At 32.4% G+C, this 16,556-nt stretch overlaps 4 long non-coding RNA genes across 9 annotated transcripts; 2 read left to right on the forward strand and 2 right to left on the reverse strand.

Annotated features, from left to right (window-relative positions):
- Positions 1-924: 924 nt before the first annotated feature.
- On the forward strand, positions 925-15,340 carry LOC125062364. 2 transcript variants are annotated; one of them, XR_007119244.1, is made up of 4 exons: positions 925-1,153; positions 14,525-14,657; positions 14,733-14,818; positions 15,128-15,340. It is a non-coding gene; the product is annotated as an uncharacterized LOC125062364 (long non-coding RNA). The 2 variants fall into 2 exon arrangements; XR_007119245.1 differs by lacking the exon at positions 925-1,153 and adding an exon at positions 13,508-13,637.
- LOC125062365 lies at positions 1,238-2,186 on the forward strand. Of its 3 annotated transcripts, none has more exons than XR_007119247.1 (3): positions 1,238-1,255; positions 1,902-2,026; positions 2,101-2,186. It is a non-coding gene; the product is annotated as an uncharacterized LOC125062365 (long non-coding RNA). The 3 variants fall into 3 exon arrangements; XR_007119248.1 differs by lacking the exon at positions 1,238-1,255 and adding an exon at positions 1,630-1,648; XR_007119246.1 differs by lacking the exon at positions 1,238-1,255 and adding an exon at positions 1,723-1,741.
- LOC125062366 lies at positions 2,235-3,418 on the reverse strand. Of its 3 annotated transcripts, none has more exons than XR_007119251.1 (3): positions 3,333-3,418; positions 2,826-2,979; positions 2,235-2,587 (listed from the first exon to the last, which is right to left on the reverse strand). It is a non-coding gene; the product is annotated as an uncharacterized LOC125062366 (long non-coding RNA). The 3 variants fall into 3 exon arrangements; XR_007119249.1 differs by having other exon boundaries at positions 3,179-3,380; XR_007119250.1 differs by having other exon boundaries at positions 3,129-3,380.
- On the reverse strand, positions 14,923-15,895 carry LOC125062367. Its single transcript, XR_007119252.1, has 2 exons — positions 15,777-15,895; positions 14,923-15,240 (listed from the first exon to the last, which is right to left on the reverse strand). It is a non-coding gene; the product is annotated as an uncharacterized LOC125062367 (long non-coding RNA).
- Between the last annotated feature and the right edge of the window lie 661 nt (positions 15,896-16,556).

A 16,556-nucleotide genomic window follows, 5' to 3' on the forward strand; every position in this document is an offset into this window, starting at 1 on the left:
GGTGTCTAGACCCATCTGAGTTGAAAACGTCACAGAGATTTCCAAGCTGCATCTTTTTGTAGATTGCTGCAGTGATCAGTTGTTTGCAGGTTACGACTGTGTAATCCTTGAGAAGCATCACCAGTTTGGCAGTTTCTTTTTTGGCGAAGTTAGCAGTATGGTCCCTTTAACAAAATATAAATGTATTACTTTCTATTACGAAACACAAGATAAACCGGAATAAATAACACGAAAATATGTTTGTACTTAATTATTTGACCGTTGGCTGTTTGCGGACATCGTTATTTATATATTTAAGTATCGTAAAAAGTGTAAACCGTATTAAAACACAGAAAAACAACTTTATTTATATCGTGTTATTTAGATTAATTTGACACTTCAAACTCTTCAAAGCGCAAATAACGAATGAAGATGGCAAAAATGGATTTCATTCACTCAATATGTCTAGTGTTGTCATACAAAATAAATGTTCCCCACAAAATCCAACCACATTTTTTGGGATGTCATTGCTCATTGCACTGGCAACAAATTGACAAATTGTTAAGATTAACTATAGTTAAAAAAGGCATTGAAAAACGCATTTACGATTTTACCAATGGTTATTCATTTAACTATAGTTAATGTAACAAATGGTAAAACCATTTTTTACTACGGATCAAAAAACTGGCCCTAAGGTGACTTTCATTATAATGTTTGATATTTTCTCACTTAAACGCTTCGAGAGCTCTTTCTTTATTTCATTTAACATTACGGTATAGTCAAGACTGCAACGTTTGTATCTATGGTATTTCATATCGAAGTAGATATGCAAGTTTATTTACTCTGTACCATATTTGTATTACCTATGTTTTTAGTGTAAAATCTATTGTCTTTAGGCAAAATGCATCATGATTCATGTCATCACTCATTCACTCAATACTCATCACTCATCAGTCGACAGTCTGCAGTCTGCACTCTGCGGTCATGGCTAGTCTTGGCTTGTGAAAGCAGCTTATTGTGAATATTATTGTTTGTTTGCTAAGGATAGTTAAAAAAAAATTATTAGTACGTAATTAATTTGTATTTGAACACATTTATTTTACACCTATCACTTTATCAGTGGGTTTCACTTAAGTGTATTGACTTCGCTTTGTAAAGATACTGCTCCGCGCAGGTGAGGTGTTTAACTAATACGAAATTGGAAAAAGATGAATGAATGAATAAATAATAATATACCCGGATTAATAACAACAATAAAGAAATGTATTTTCTTGTGGTAAATATGCAATGACTTGGTGAAAAATTCATTTTCATTCTCATTGTTACCCTTAATGTCCGATAACAACCACATCAAAATATTGTTGTAGTTGAGTTATTGTAGTTTTTTATTGAGTGAACTAAATGAAAATTCAGATTTTTTTAAGATCACCTAGGGTTTTATCACGATTCAATAATGTGTGAGTTATAAATTAGAGATAAAAGTGCACTTCCAATTTGCGATCCTACATTTATTACTTCTCTGCGCAGTTGCGTTCCCGTGACCCATTTCTAGCTATATTGATTTTTCACATGATAAAAACTTATTGATATATTTGCTCTTAAAGCTTCGTAACAACATAACTGGGTGGATAGCATTTAAAACATTCTATTGTCTTCTAAGCAGTGCAGTGTATGGTTACATTTAAAAATAATTCTATATAAACTCAGTTATATAAAAATTAAAAGTAATTAAACAAATCTTTTACACAGGCAGTTTAAAGTGGTGATCTAGTTTTTTTATTATTTTATGTTCACATACTATACATTCATTCATTTTGTGTCTAATTTCCTTGCATTTATATTAATCATTACTCATTTTATTTCGTAGTTAACAGGAATAAAAATTATTTATTTGGAAAATTTGTTCCTTTATACCTTTTAAGGTAAGGTGCTGTTGCATTCAATATGAAGGAGATGGTAGGAGGATGCTGTGTATGCTCTGATGAGTATAATTGGCCCGACAACCCGCTAGTTTATTGTTTTGGGTGTACTGCTGCAGTTCATCAAGGTATATATAATGTCACTCACATTATTAAGTCCTAATTGAACTAGGCTGTGTATTCATATAACAATATTTTTCAGCCTGTAGCAGGATAATTGGTGTTCCTACAGGAACCTGGTTCTGCCGGAAGTGTCGGAGTTCCAAAACCAAAACCAAAACCAAAGTTGTAAGTTTTTTGTGCCTTCATCAATTCTTATGAAAATAAAGATAAAGATTGTTGATCAAGATTTATTTGTAAATTAAAATATGTTTTTAGGAGATATAGTTTTAAAATAACTTCAAAACAATAAATATTCAAGTATGCGCGCCCATAAATGTGCACATGTCATAAATTAACACGGGTGAAATCGTGGAGAACAGTAGTTTTCTATAAATATACACTAGCCTGTATAATCAATATAATATAATAATTTCGTAGTTTTTAATAGGTTTTTTAATACTACCTACTTTCCTAGATGCAGTTAATTATAATGACCTCAAGGCCACACTAGAGGTCAGCTACTGCTCCCACACAAATACTTCGCGTTTCCCTATCTGTATCTAGTCCGACGTCAAGGAAGGCATGATCTGCGAACAATGTTTTACAACTCTTAATTATAATATAAATAACATATGTTTAAGTTTTAATAATTAATTGTAATTATAAATAAATTATCATCCAAATAGACTATTATTTTTCATTAGAAATAGACGATTATCACGCAAATCTCCAAATAAATTCCATGTAAGAGATCCTTACTGTATACATACAATCAAATGTCAGATATTTTTTGTTTTAATAAAAAAAAATGTGAGTGTGTGTAACCTTTACGCACGAACGGGTCTCGCGAGGAATTGCGTCCCGGCTCGCCCATGAATATTGTAAACAAAAATATTACAGATGTAGCCGGGGCGTATTTCGCGAGACGTGTGATGTGAAGCTTTGACGTTTCGACGCGAGGCGTTGACGGCATATATCACTGAAATGATTAAATATTGACTTAAATAATAAATATCATATTACAATTTAATTATATTTATTATTCATGTGCTTTACAAAGATTATTCAAATGTTAAATTAATATTATTCATTCGAAACAGGTAATTGAATGTCATCATAATTTCTTACATATGAAATTATAGGTTTGTGGTAACTATAATATGAAACATAAATTTTACTCTCTGAATTTGCTACTTCTCTTGAAAATACAGCATCTATCGTTGTACTGAACCGCTTTGTTGAATGAAGTCGAGAAGTATTCGCGAGAGCGATAAGAGCGATAATTAACATTAAAATCTCCAGTTAGAATCATCGGTAATTCATGATATTTACTATTTAAAAGTCGAGAACCTACAATTGTGAAGTGAAGTAATTGCTGATGAATAAATTTTATGATTTTTTGTCAGCATATGTCAATACATATAACCTTGTTATTGAATATTATAGAATGTCACATTCGTCAGAAAATGTATTAACTTACTTATTTTGAAAGTAATAAATCTATAAGTATATTTAGAGATTTTCAAAAAACTATGCAATTTAAAATATTTTTTTAAATTTGTTGAATTTTTTTTATTCACTTTGCTATTCACAATTGATCCGTTTGAAAATTTGGAAGTAAATAATCCTAATTGATATGATATTTGCCACTAGATGGCGTATAAGTCAAGAAGCGTGCAGTATATGACAATAATTGACATATACTTACGACCAATCCGAATTATTATTTTTAAAAAGCGGAAACTACACAAGTAAGCGTTAGTTCCGTCAGAAAAAAATCTGAGTTACTCCCTAGTCGCGCCTAAAGAAGTTGTACTTCTGAAGCCGTATGAAGACGTTATTGTAATTTAAATTATTTAACAAATACCCTATTGGGCAGATACATTTCTGTGTCACTTACATCATTTAACTTTTTTAAAGTGAAATTTTTTTAAGGGTAAGATTTCTAAAAAACGTCACGATGTGCAGCGTTTTTGTCAAAGGGAGAGAGTCATTGAGAGAGAGTGAGAAGGGTGAATTACCTTATAGAAATTCTATTTTTAAAATTAAAATTATACGTAAAGAGAATTTATGAAATATTAGTTTTTATATTTTATGCAAAATAATTTATTGAATTCTCAGATGACGACTTGTTAATTAAAATGCCACGTGTTTTTATTATCAAAGAAATGAATTTAAAAAATTGTATTTATAATTTGTATATATTTTCGACTTTAAATATTTTAATGACAATGAAATTAGTTAAATTCCTAACATATCTTCCTCTTTCCCTCCCTTTAAGTTTAGGAAATCTAAAGTTTTAGATTTGTATAAATATGAACAACAGTTAAAAATTAGTTACCCAAAGAAGTTTCACTTCTAGCGTACAAAGTACACATGTTAGAACGCATTTTTTTTTAAGTTTTATTTTAGAATATAAAATTCGTAACAGAACATTTCAAAATCATTCACTTTTCAGAAGTTTAAAATTTATCAACAAAAAGACTGGCATTAGGTATAATACTATTGTAAAAAGTAACGATTGTTAGAAGAATAAACAAAGATTGGCAACACTGCTCTAATATGAAAATTTATTAGGTATATATTGTAACTTGTGCCGGGTAATTTTTGAATGTAAGAGACTCCTTAATTGTATATTTACATCGTAAAATTTTAGTGACACAAGCAAAATGTTACTATACAACTGATAAGAACGTTGCGCCCAGCATTTGCTCTCTTTATTGATCACATCACTTATAGTTTGGACATTCTTATCATCAAAAGTCTATAATAGAACCAAAATATATTAAGTGAAGTTTGTACACATAAGCAGCTCAAGCTACGAGTTTGTCAAAGTATACATGCGTTTCAGAGTAAAATACTAAATATTTGAAAAATACTTACTGCTTTTAATTTCATATTTTTGCATATCTATTTACTTAAATGAGATAATTTTTTTAATTAAAATAATAATCATTTTAAAAGTAATTATACTGCTCTCGCGCTCATACTACTCATGAAAATGAAAATGAAAAATGAAAATGAAAAAATATTTATTCAATCACTTACAATGATAACAACATGTGGCTGGAGCCTCCATTTAAGTATGTATAATATACTTGTGTTTGGAGTATCCGCTCTTCCTAGGTACACTTAATTAGGTATGTAAGTTTAGACAAAAGGGAATAATATTACAAAAACAAAACAATATTTATACAAGTTAAAAGATGCATCGTGTATGAGTGATAAATTGAGGGGTGTACGTTGTATTCAGTTAAGTGTATGTTGATGTGTGAGAGTGTAAGTGTGTGTGAGTGAGTGTGTATGAGGTATGTGTGTATATGTCTGTATCATATGTTTGAGTGTGTGTGTTCTTTTAGAGTGTAAGATAAAAGTAGACTTTAGAATAGTAATTCTTAGATAATAGATTCAACTTCTTCATAGGTTTGAGTTTTTAACCAACAATTTATAGTTATTTTACATTTATATTTATTCATATTATATAGATTTAATTCCTTGTTTAATTTATTATATAAGTTAGCAGACTGGTAGCAGTACTGTCTATGAGCATATTTAGTTTTAAAAGTTGGTAAAGGTGCCACATTATGCCTTCTACGTCTGTTCAAAATACTAGGATCATATCCAATATGTCGATGGGTTCTAAGAGTAGTTTGCAGTACATACAACCTACGTACTGACAGAAGATCGCTAACCGCATATAACATTTCCGTAGGGAATCTGTATGGCTTAAAATGGATAACTTTGAGTAGTGACCTTTGTGCTCTCTCCAGTTCCAGGAATTTTGTTTTAATGGCACCACCCCAGGCCGGAATGCAGTATATTAATATTGACTGCGCAAGAGCAGTATAAATTTGTTTTAGGAGGGCCGAGTCAGCTACGTGTCTTAGATTTTTAAATAACCATATGAGTTTTCTTACTCTAGCCATAACTAGCTCTATATGATCGCGCCATGATAGGCGTTGGTCTACCATAGTACCCAGGTATCTTACGCAGTTTTGCCGCTTAATAAAATCGCATGAGCATATTATAGAATGAGGTGAGCCACAAGTATGTATTTGAATAGCAAACGTCGGAGGTGGTTGAGAGGAGTTATAATTGGAGAAGCATACATAGTTAGTTTTAGAGGTATTGAGGGTCAAAAGGTTATCGCTGAGCCACTTAGCTATTCTTGCAAGGCCCTTTTGGGAATTATTTTTAACAGCCTCCCAGGTGTCAGCTACAAAAACGACAGCAGTGTCGTCAGCATAAGTGAACATTGTTCCCTCTTCTATATCCATGTTACATAAATTATTAATATATACAAGGAATAGAGTGGGCCCCAATACACTTCCTTGCGGAACTCCGAAGGTGATTTCACATTGTTCACTTTGGTGTTTTCCTATTTTTACACTCTGTTTTCGATTGCATAAATAGTCTTTGAATAATTTCAAGGGAATTCCTCTTATGCCTATTTTCTCCAACTTGTCGATAAGGTCTGTAATTGATACTGAGTCAAATGCCTTTTTCATATCCAAAAACACTGCAGCACATTTTTTGTTTTTATCCACAGCATTAGTAATAAGCGATGTGAGATCCAACACGGCATCTTCTGTCGATAAATCCCGTCTAAAGCCATATTGACTTGGGGAGAGGATATTAAATGTATTAAGGTAGTTCATTAAACGTTTATTAATTATTTTCTCCAGTATTTTGGCAATAGGTGGTAAAACAGAAATAGGCCTGTAATTGCTTATATCCGTTTTATCATCTCCTTTGTACACTGGGGTAACTACAGCGATTTTCAGTGCATCTGGAAAGACACCTTGAGCAAAGCATAGATTGATCAAATGAACAATAATAGGGACAATTATATCAGCAGTTAGCTTTAAGAATTGGGTAGGAATGCCATCCCAGCCTGGAGCACTATTTGATTTTAACCCCATCAGGACATTAAGAACCTCATCATTGTCAGTATCTCTTAATACAAATGAAGTTAAGTGAGGATAATTCGAAGTAGTTTTGTCAGAACAATTGTATGCGGGTTGTTGTGCAAGGATACCTTCTGCTAGTGATTTGCCAACTTGGGTAAAATATTGATTACAATGATCTATAGACTCTTGTGCTGTTTCTTTACAGTGGAGCAGTTCGTAATTGTCGCTTTTATTTTTATTCCGATTTGTAATATTGTTGACAGTTTGCCATAATTTTTTTGAGTTGTTTTTATTTAGAATTAGTTGCTGTTTATTATAATTTCTTTTTAGGTTTCTGATTAATTTATTACAATAATTTCGATATCTACGGTAAGTTATTTTTAAAATTTCATTATCAGGGTCTAATTTTAGCTTTTTCTGCATGTTATTCCTATTTCTGACACATCGTAGAATGCCCAAAGTCATCCATGGCTTAACTACACGATATTTGCATGTAATGATCTTAGTGACTGTATGTAAATCTAAGGTTTGTCTTATTTTACTTAGTAAGAGCTCTATAATCATGTTGGGGTTGTTTAATGAAGTTAAGTCAGCCACCAATGTGCTATCTCTTAGAGTAGCTATCGCCTTATCGTAATCAATGAATGTTTTTGTCTTAGTGGAAGCACCTGACTTTGGTATATTGGAGAGCCTTAAGAATATGGTGGAGTGATCAGTGACAGAAGTATTTATTACATTTATATTTGCGGAATGTTTATTTTTGTCTAGTCTCAGCATAAAGTGATCCAGACAATTACCATACCGTGTAGGTAGTACATGGCCAGGTAGCAAGCCGTGCATAGCCAGCATGTTTAAATAGTAAAGCCGGTTATTACGCTCCTGCTGCGGAGCATCATTTCTGTCAATCAGGTTAATGTTAATATCCCCGGTTATAATTAAATTAATACAATTTTTCAAAGATGTTAAATGTCGGTCTAATGAGTCCGTGAAGGGCTCGGAATTAGTATGTGAAGGGGACCGGTATATTCCTAGCACGGTAACTCCACAAAATAAAATTTGGAGGCAGGATGCATGTGTTAGAATAATTTCTTTGACATTGACACTGTGTTTTCTAGAAACATAGATAACAACACCATCACATTGGTTTATATGGTTTGTAGTCGAATAAGAAGTGTAGTTCTCCATTTGGGGTATTGGTTTATCACTATCTATTCTACATTCAGTTAAAATTATCAAATCTGCTTCAAAATTAAGCTGGGCAAGGGTGAGTTGGAAATCATCTAACTTGCTGTATACCGACACAATATTCTGAGAAATTATTTTTAAATCATTTTTATGAAATTTAGGGGATTGGTTACATATGTCATGAACATCACATAAGCTAGAATTAGCCACCTCACTATTGTCAATTTCTGTTATCAATGAGATTACGTTATCCATAATTGGATGGAATTTTAAATAAACCATTCATTTTATTAGCTTGTTGGTTATGAAGTGTGTTAAATAGTCTACTTATTATGAAAGTATCGCGTACTGATAATGTGTGAATATGTTTGGAGAAGGTGTGTGTGTAGTAGTGTAGGGCCGAATCCAAGCCTTTGTTAATAAAGTATTTATGTGTCTTGGTAGTAGTAATGAGTAATGTGTGTACAATCGGGAACAAAATTTGATAAAAGAATAACATAAGATATTTTACTATGTAGTTAAAAAGATGTGGTTTGGGTGTTATTGGGGCAATATGTAAAACTAGTATGAAATAACATAATATGGTAAAACAAAAATATAAAATGGGCCGAGCAAGCAAAGACAGAGAGAGATAACAAGGTTCAAGAATTAAGTCTAGTCATTGCTCTCCTAGTAGTTTTTGGACGATTGCTTCATTATTTATAGTGATAATGGGTGAATTTTCAGATTTTCTGACGTAGACACGGCCATAGGAAGTCCAGCAAAACTTATAAGATTTTGATCTCATTAGATCTCTAGCAAGGAAGTACAGCCGAGCCCTGGAGGCGGTCAGCTGTTCTGCTACGTAGACAGGGATATTTTCTTGACCTTGTGATTTTAATCCTAGGTGTTTAGCTCGTAATTTATCCTTGTTCTTCAAGTTGTATGTTTTACAGGCCTGTAGAAACTTCATTTTTAATAAGGTAGTGCTTAATTCAACTATTATAGGGGAACTAGCATTTCCCTCCCTCTTAAATCTTATCCTGTAAATATCATTAATGTCTTTTTCACTCAACTGACAGTTGACTGATTTAGCCAACTCTAAGGTCATAATTATAAGGTCTTCTTTTGTTTCCTTATCAGCCTTGGGTGCATTTTTTATTTCAATGTTATTCTTCAATCTATCTCTTTTTAAGTCTTCTAGCTGTCCCTCCAAAATAGAAATATGTTCCTTGTCCTTTTTCCTTTCTATTTCGAGAAGTTCTAACTTCTTTTTAAGTTCTACATTCTGTTCAGCGAGGAAGGACATAGTTGTCTGGATATTTGTGTTTGTCTTACTTATTTCGGTAAGAGTGGATTCAAGCTTTTTGGAGCCACTTTCTTGCGATTTAAACATTGTTAAAATGAGTGTTTTTATCTCTTCTCTAAAAACGTCAAATCGGTCCACATTCGTATCATCTTCTCTTCTTCTCTTGTTTCTCAAGGCCACATAGTTGGGAGGAGTGATTTGTTCCATTTCCATACCAATTTGATCAATGGCAGATTCAGATAGTGACTTATCTCCAATAGGATTCATCCTTTATTATAATGAGTTTAACAGTTGTCTATTCGATAGTACAAGCAGATGTTTGCAAAAAATGTGAATGCACTAAACAATGGAATGTCCGATAAGAAGTTCCCGATGGCTCAAGGTAAATAGGCCAATAGATAATTAGTGGGCGTGGCCACAGTCACCTGTTGCAATCAGCGCGGGCGCAGGACGCAGGTAGTGGTGGTAAGCGGGGCACGAGTGTGACGCTGGTAGGGATGTGGGCGTGGCGTAAATTCACAGCTTTAGGGGATTCGATAAGATTAATATTGAGTGGGATCAATACCTTCGATAGTGGGGTGATCGGGCGCAGTACCAGGAGCGCACGTAGTAATTAGATGGTTGCTTGACTACACTTCACTTTGTTTATGTTCTCCTAGTAGACAGTTATATTTATTTTTCGATTTGAATTTATTAAAATTAAAATACAAATAAAAATAAAGCACTCAGCACGTCTACACCTTATGGCGATCCGGGGGGAAGAGACTCATAGTTGAGTAATTTTTGTGTTTAGGGGATGTATGGTCATTACAATTTGTCTGACTGATTAAATATAACTTTGTAATATTTATTTGAATAACATATATAAAAATCAGACATTTAAAAATAAATTAAGTTCATTTATTTTTTGTAGAGCTTTAAAGCGTCTGACAAAAGTTCTGGCCCATGGAAAGCGTCTGACTTTTTTGATATTACTTCAGAGAATATTCTACAAATTATATATAAAAATCAGTCATTAAAATTTAACTTAAGTAACTCTGATTTTTAGTTACCTTTCTCACCTGGCGCAGGTGTCACCGAGCCAACTACACAAGCGTACAGGTATTAAAAAGTACACGAGAGACTACTTAGAACCGAAGGTTCTATGCTTTAGAAAATAAGTTGTGTCTTATCGCTCTGGGATCTTACTCTAATAGTCAAGATTGCAAAGTTTGTATCTATGGTATTTCATATCGAAGTACATATGTAAGTTTGTTTACTCTGTACTATATTTGTATTACCTATGTTTTTAGTGTGAAATCTATTATCTTTAGGCAAAATGCATCATGTCTAGAGGTGTAAAAGTAACGAAGATTCGAAAAAAAGCGCGGACAGTGTTGAATTAGGCGGGCGCCTTTTTTAGCTAAACTTTTGAAAATTACAATTATTCAATATTACGGGATCAGTTAAGTTGTAGAGTGTAGTTAGTTATTGTTGAATTAAGTAATTTAATTGTATTATATGATAGATAGGAATTTTCTCTTGGCGTCCATGTTGGAGCCCGAAGACCTTGGAGGGACATCCCTCCAGGTGTACCATGTAGTTACAATAGATCCGTCGGGAATGGAAACGAAAGGTTCCATTATAGATACAGATTGTTTGGAAAGCAAGAAAACAGTTAAAAGAAAGAGAATCTCAGTTAGAAACCTAAAGAAGACAATTTCCTCTAATAATTTAAAAGACAATGTTATTCCTAAAGTGCTTGAATCGAATGATAAAAGCACTGAAATCCACCATAATGAGGCTGCTCACTCTAATAATATCTCAAGTAACCCTCGCGCTGCTGGGTCGCTTTACCAGGCTTCAGACGCAGCGCATTATGTTGTCCATGTCCAAAAATCTTACAAACCAATCAAACCGGATCTATTCACCCTGTACAATTTGGACTTTTCCTTAAATTTTTTTTTGTAAAAAGCATTGTAGAGGGAAGCATGAAAAAAATTGGCAGGTTCCAACCAATCAAATTATAACCATTTATTTACTTATAAATAAATCCTTTATTTGCCAAGATTGTGGTACAAAATAAAAAATCGAACAACAAGAAAAATCCGCACAATCAGCCATATATAAATAGGCATGCAAATGCCATAATAAGAAGCTAGGTCATTTATAAGTAATTGTCAAACTTATGTTCTAAATATTCGGTCACGCTATAAAAGCACTTTGACTTTAAGAACCTAATCACTTTCCCCTTGAAACATTACATGGCAGCGATCTATAACTTCTAGCAAGGTGATTAAATATTCTTACAGCCGTAACAATTTTTGGAATATAGCGCGGTGCAACATGCAGGCACCCACAGCCGTGTTGGATCCCTCGGTATATACAAGCAAGTTTCTTTATATGTTTTAAATAATTTTGGATGCTTCTTTACAGTCATAACTGCTTCAAAGATATACAAACTTGGTACTGTCAGAATACCGATTTCGTGAAAAATTGGTCTACAGCTTATAAGAGGTCCAACGCCCATGATAGCCCTAATACATTTTTTCTGAGTAATAAAAACTTTACTCACATCTATCGAATTTCCCCGTAAAAAGAATACCATAGTGCAAAACTGAGGCAACATAGCCGTGATAAGCAATAATTGCTGCGTGTTTTGAAGCCACTTTGCGAGTTCGATTCAAAGCAAAAACAAATTTATTTAGGAGCGTGCATATCGCTAAAATGTGTTGTTTCCAATTAAGATTTTGTTCTAGTGTTAAGCCTAGAAACTTGGTTGATATAACTTCTTCAATTGACTCGTTTTTATAATTGATTTTGAGGTTATTGGGTCTGCAATTATTATAATTCCGAAATTGTATAAAATTGTTTTTTTTTACATTTACACTTAAATTATTAATTTCCAACCATTCCGTGACATTCCTTACTGTTTCATTCAATAATGATTCGTGGTTACGCGTAGTATCATTCGACACGACCACTGAGATATCATCCGCGTAAAGAATGCATTTATTACTAACCAAATTCGGTAAATCATTAATGTACAGAAGAAACAGCAATGGGCCCAGTATGCTCCCTTGAGGGACGCCTTTATTGCAATCTATAGCCACAGACTTGTACCTACTTTCAATATGTTTAGGAGAGGAAGTAGGTGTGATTTCAACATATTGTTACCGACCGGTTAAGTAACTTTCCAGCCAATTTAAAGACAATCCTCGGATTCCGTAAAGTCTACACTTTTGAAGAAGAATGGTGTAGTCTACGCAATCAAATGCTTGGCTCATGTCAAAAAAAACTACAGATACCTGCTTGTGCCTATCGATATGTTCTACAATTGCCTTAACTAAAGAGAAAGCTGCTAGGATAGTATTTTTACCACTTTGAAAACCGTACTGTTCTTACATAAAAAATTTATCTGATCCTTTTCCAAATTCCGCTCCAATTTCTAATCCAAGAAAATAAATCTTATAACGCACTTCCTAACTTTTTTGCAAGGCTGACGCACAAACCGTGCAGGCCAAGAAAGGGGAAAAAGCAGTAACGAAAAAAAGCGTACCCGTATTCGTTACTATAACAATTAGTACTCGTTACTATAGTATCATTACGTTACTCGTTACTTCTCATAAAAAATTCGGATTATACTATTTTGAAACTTTTAACCGTGAGCTTATGTTATATCACTATAACATCGCAATCTACTATGCATCGATGATCAATTTTAATGAAAAAGCAACAAATAGGTGTCGAATATTATTTATTGATAATAATACTTGAATAGCATTCCTACGATAAATCAACATAAAAATAGTTTTGCTTAGAATGAAATTAAACATCATAAATGACATATAACGTGTTTTAAACAAAATTAGAACAACAACAAAAATCTTTTGTTCTCAAAATAAAATAAAATATAATAATAAAATAAAAACATATTTTAAACAAAACTAAAACAACAATCATAATCTTTTTCTTAAGAATGAAATTGAACTTAGAGTACTGCAATTATTGTTATGGGCAAGTGTTAACATTTAACATCTGCGACTTGATCGTCGCGCCATTTCGTTTAAAAAAAACAATAAATAAAAATCTAAAAATGCGAGTAACGTAATGTATTTGTGTGTAACGTTTCGTTACTCGGTACTAGATGTCGCACTCGTTACTCACTACTCAGTACCGAATACATACGGTTTGCTACAGCTCTAATTCATGTCATCAGTCGTGGCTAGTCTTGGGTTGTGAAAGCAGCTTATTGTGAATATTATTGTTTGTTTGGTAAGGATATTTTAAACATTTTTTATTAGAACATAATTAATTTGTATTTGAACACATTTATTTTACACCTGTCACTTTATCATTGGGTTTCAGTTACGTGTATTGACTTTGCTTTATAAAGATACTGCTCCGCGCAGGTGAGGTTTTTAACTAATACGAAATTGGAAAAAGATGAATAATAAAATAAAAATAGAATAAATAATAAAATACCTGGATTAATAACAACAATAAAAAAATGTATTTTCTTGTGGTAAATATGCAATGACTTGGTGAAAAATTCATTTTCATTCTCATTGTTACCCTTAATGTCCGATAACAACCACATCAAAATATTGTTGTAGTTGAGTTATTGTCGTTTTTTATTGAGTGAACTAAATGAAAATTCTGAATTTTTTAAGATCACCTAGTGTTTAGTCATGATTCAATAATGTGTGAGTTATAAATTAGAGATAAAAGTGCACTTCCAATTTGCGATCCTACATTTATTACTTCTCTGCGCAGTTGCGTTCCCGTGACCCATTTCTAGCTATATTGATTTTTCACATGATAAAAACTTATAGATATATTTGCTCTTAAAGCTTCGTAACAACATAACTGGGTGCATAGCATTTAAAACATTCTATTGTATTATAAGCAGTGCAGTGTATGAATACCTTTTAAAATCGTTCTTTATAAATTCAGTTATATAAAAATTCAAAGCAAATTAAACAAATCTTTTACACAGGCAGTTTATAGTGGTGATAGTTTTTTTATTATTTTATGTTCACATACTATACATTCATTCATTTTGTGTGTAATTTCCTTGCATTTATATTAATCATTACTCATTTGATTTCCTAGTTAACAGGAATAAAAATTATTTATTTGCAAAATTTGTTCCTTTATAGCTTTTAAGGTGAGGTGCTGTTGCATTCAATATGAAGGAGATGGTAGAAGGATGCTTTGTATGCTCTGATAAGCGTGGTTGGCCCGAAAACCCGCTAGTTTATTGTTTTGGGTGTACTATTGCAGTTCATCAAGGTATATACAATGTCTCTCACATTATTAAGTCCTAACGGAACTAGGCTGTGTATTCATATAACAATATTTTTTCAGCCTGTTACAGGATAATTGCTGTTCCTACAGGACCCTGGTTCTGCCGGAGGTGCGAGAGTACCAAAACCAGAACCAAAGGCAAAGTTGTAAGTTTTTTGTGCCTTCATCAATTCTTATGAAAATAAAGATAAAGATTTTTAATCAAGATTAATTATTTGTAAATTAAAATATGTTTATGTTATGTATGTAATGTGTATGTTATAGTTTTAAAATAACTTCAAAACAATAAATATTCAAGTATGCGCGCCCATAAATGTGCACATGTCATAAATTAACACGGGTGAAATCGTGGGGAACAGTAGTTTTCTATAAATATACACTAGCCTGTATAATCAATATAATATAATAATTTCGTAGTTTTTAATAGTTTTTTTTAATACTACCTACTTTTTTAGATGCAGTTAAATATAATTACCTCAAGGCCACACTAGAGGTCAGCTACTGCTCCCACACAAATACTTCGCGTCTCCCCTATCTGTATCTAGTCCGACGTCAAGGAAGGCATGATCTGCGAACAATGTTTTACACCTCTAAATTCTAATATAAATAACATTTGTTTAAGTTTTAATAATTAATTGTAATTATAAATAAATTATCATCCAAATAGACAGTATTATTTCAATTCGCAAATCTCCAAATAAATTCCATGTAAAAGAGATCCTTATTGTATACATACAATCAAATGTCAGATATTTTCTGTTTTAATAAAAAAAAAGTGTGTGCGTGTAAGTTGTAACCTTTACGCGATTGAAGTAGAACTTCTTTGGCGTAGACGGCATATATCACTGAAATGATTAAATATTAACTTATATAATAAATATCATACTATAATTTAATTATATTTATTACTCATGTGCTTTACAAAGGCTTAGAATCATCGGTAATTCATGATATTTACTATTTAAAAGTCGAGAACCTTCAATAATTGTGAAGTGAAGTAATTGCTGATGAATAAATTTTATGATATTTGTCAGCACATGTCAATATAACCTTGTTATTGAATATTATAGAATGTCACAATCTTCAGAAAATGTATTAACTTACTTATTTTGAAGGTAATAAATCTATAAGTATATTTAGAGATTTTCAAAAAACTTTGCAATTTAAAATATTTTTTTTTAAATCTGTTGAATTTTTATTCACTTTGCTATTCACAATTGATCCGTTTGAAAAATTTGGAAATAAATAATCCTAATTGATTATGATATTTGCCACTAGATGGCGTATAAGTCAAGAAGCGTGGAGTATATGACAATAAATAATAATTGACATATACTTACGACCAATCCGAATTATTATTTTTAAATAGCGGAAACTACACAGACTAACTAACTACACAAGTAAGCGTTACTTCCGTCAGAAAAAAAATCTGAGTAACTCCCTAGACGCGCCTTTAGGCCAGTCATTTAAGCTTAAATTAGATAAGAATCTCGGAATACGAGAAACCCAGCCGTAAGTCTGTAAATACTTGTATATTGACATAATAATCATTGATTTATCGATAGTTCAACTATATATAGCGCGTTTTCGACCGGAGGCACCGGTTGACCTGAAGTGATGCTATGACCGCGCGCTCTCCGCCCTCTATCTCGAAAACGTTTCACCGTATAAATTTTTTTTAAACAAAATTTGTAGATAATTTTGTATTCTACAATATTGATAATCTATACAAATATCAAAAAACCCATCGGAAATGAGATATTTCCAAATAAAGCGCAAAAAACCGATTTTTGTGACCTTTGACCTTGAAATTTAATAGTTGCTTACACCCTACCATATTATGTAGGTTTTGAGACAACTTTTAGGGTGTCAATATACAAGTAT

This window comes from Pieris napi, chromosome Z (assembly GCF_905475465.1).
Source record: "Pieris napi chromosome Z, ilPieNapi1.2, whole genome shotgun sequence".
Taxonomy (NCBI): domain Eukaryota; kingdom Metazoa; phylum Arthropoda; class Insecta; order Lepidoptera; family Pieridae; genus Pieris; species Pieris napi.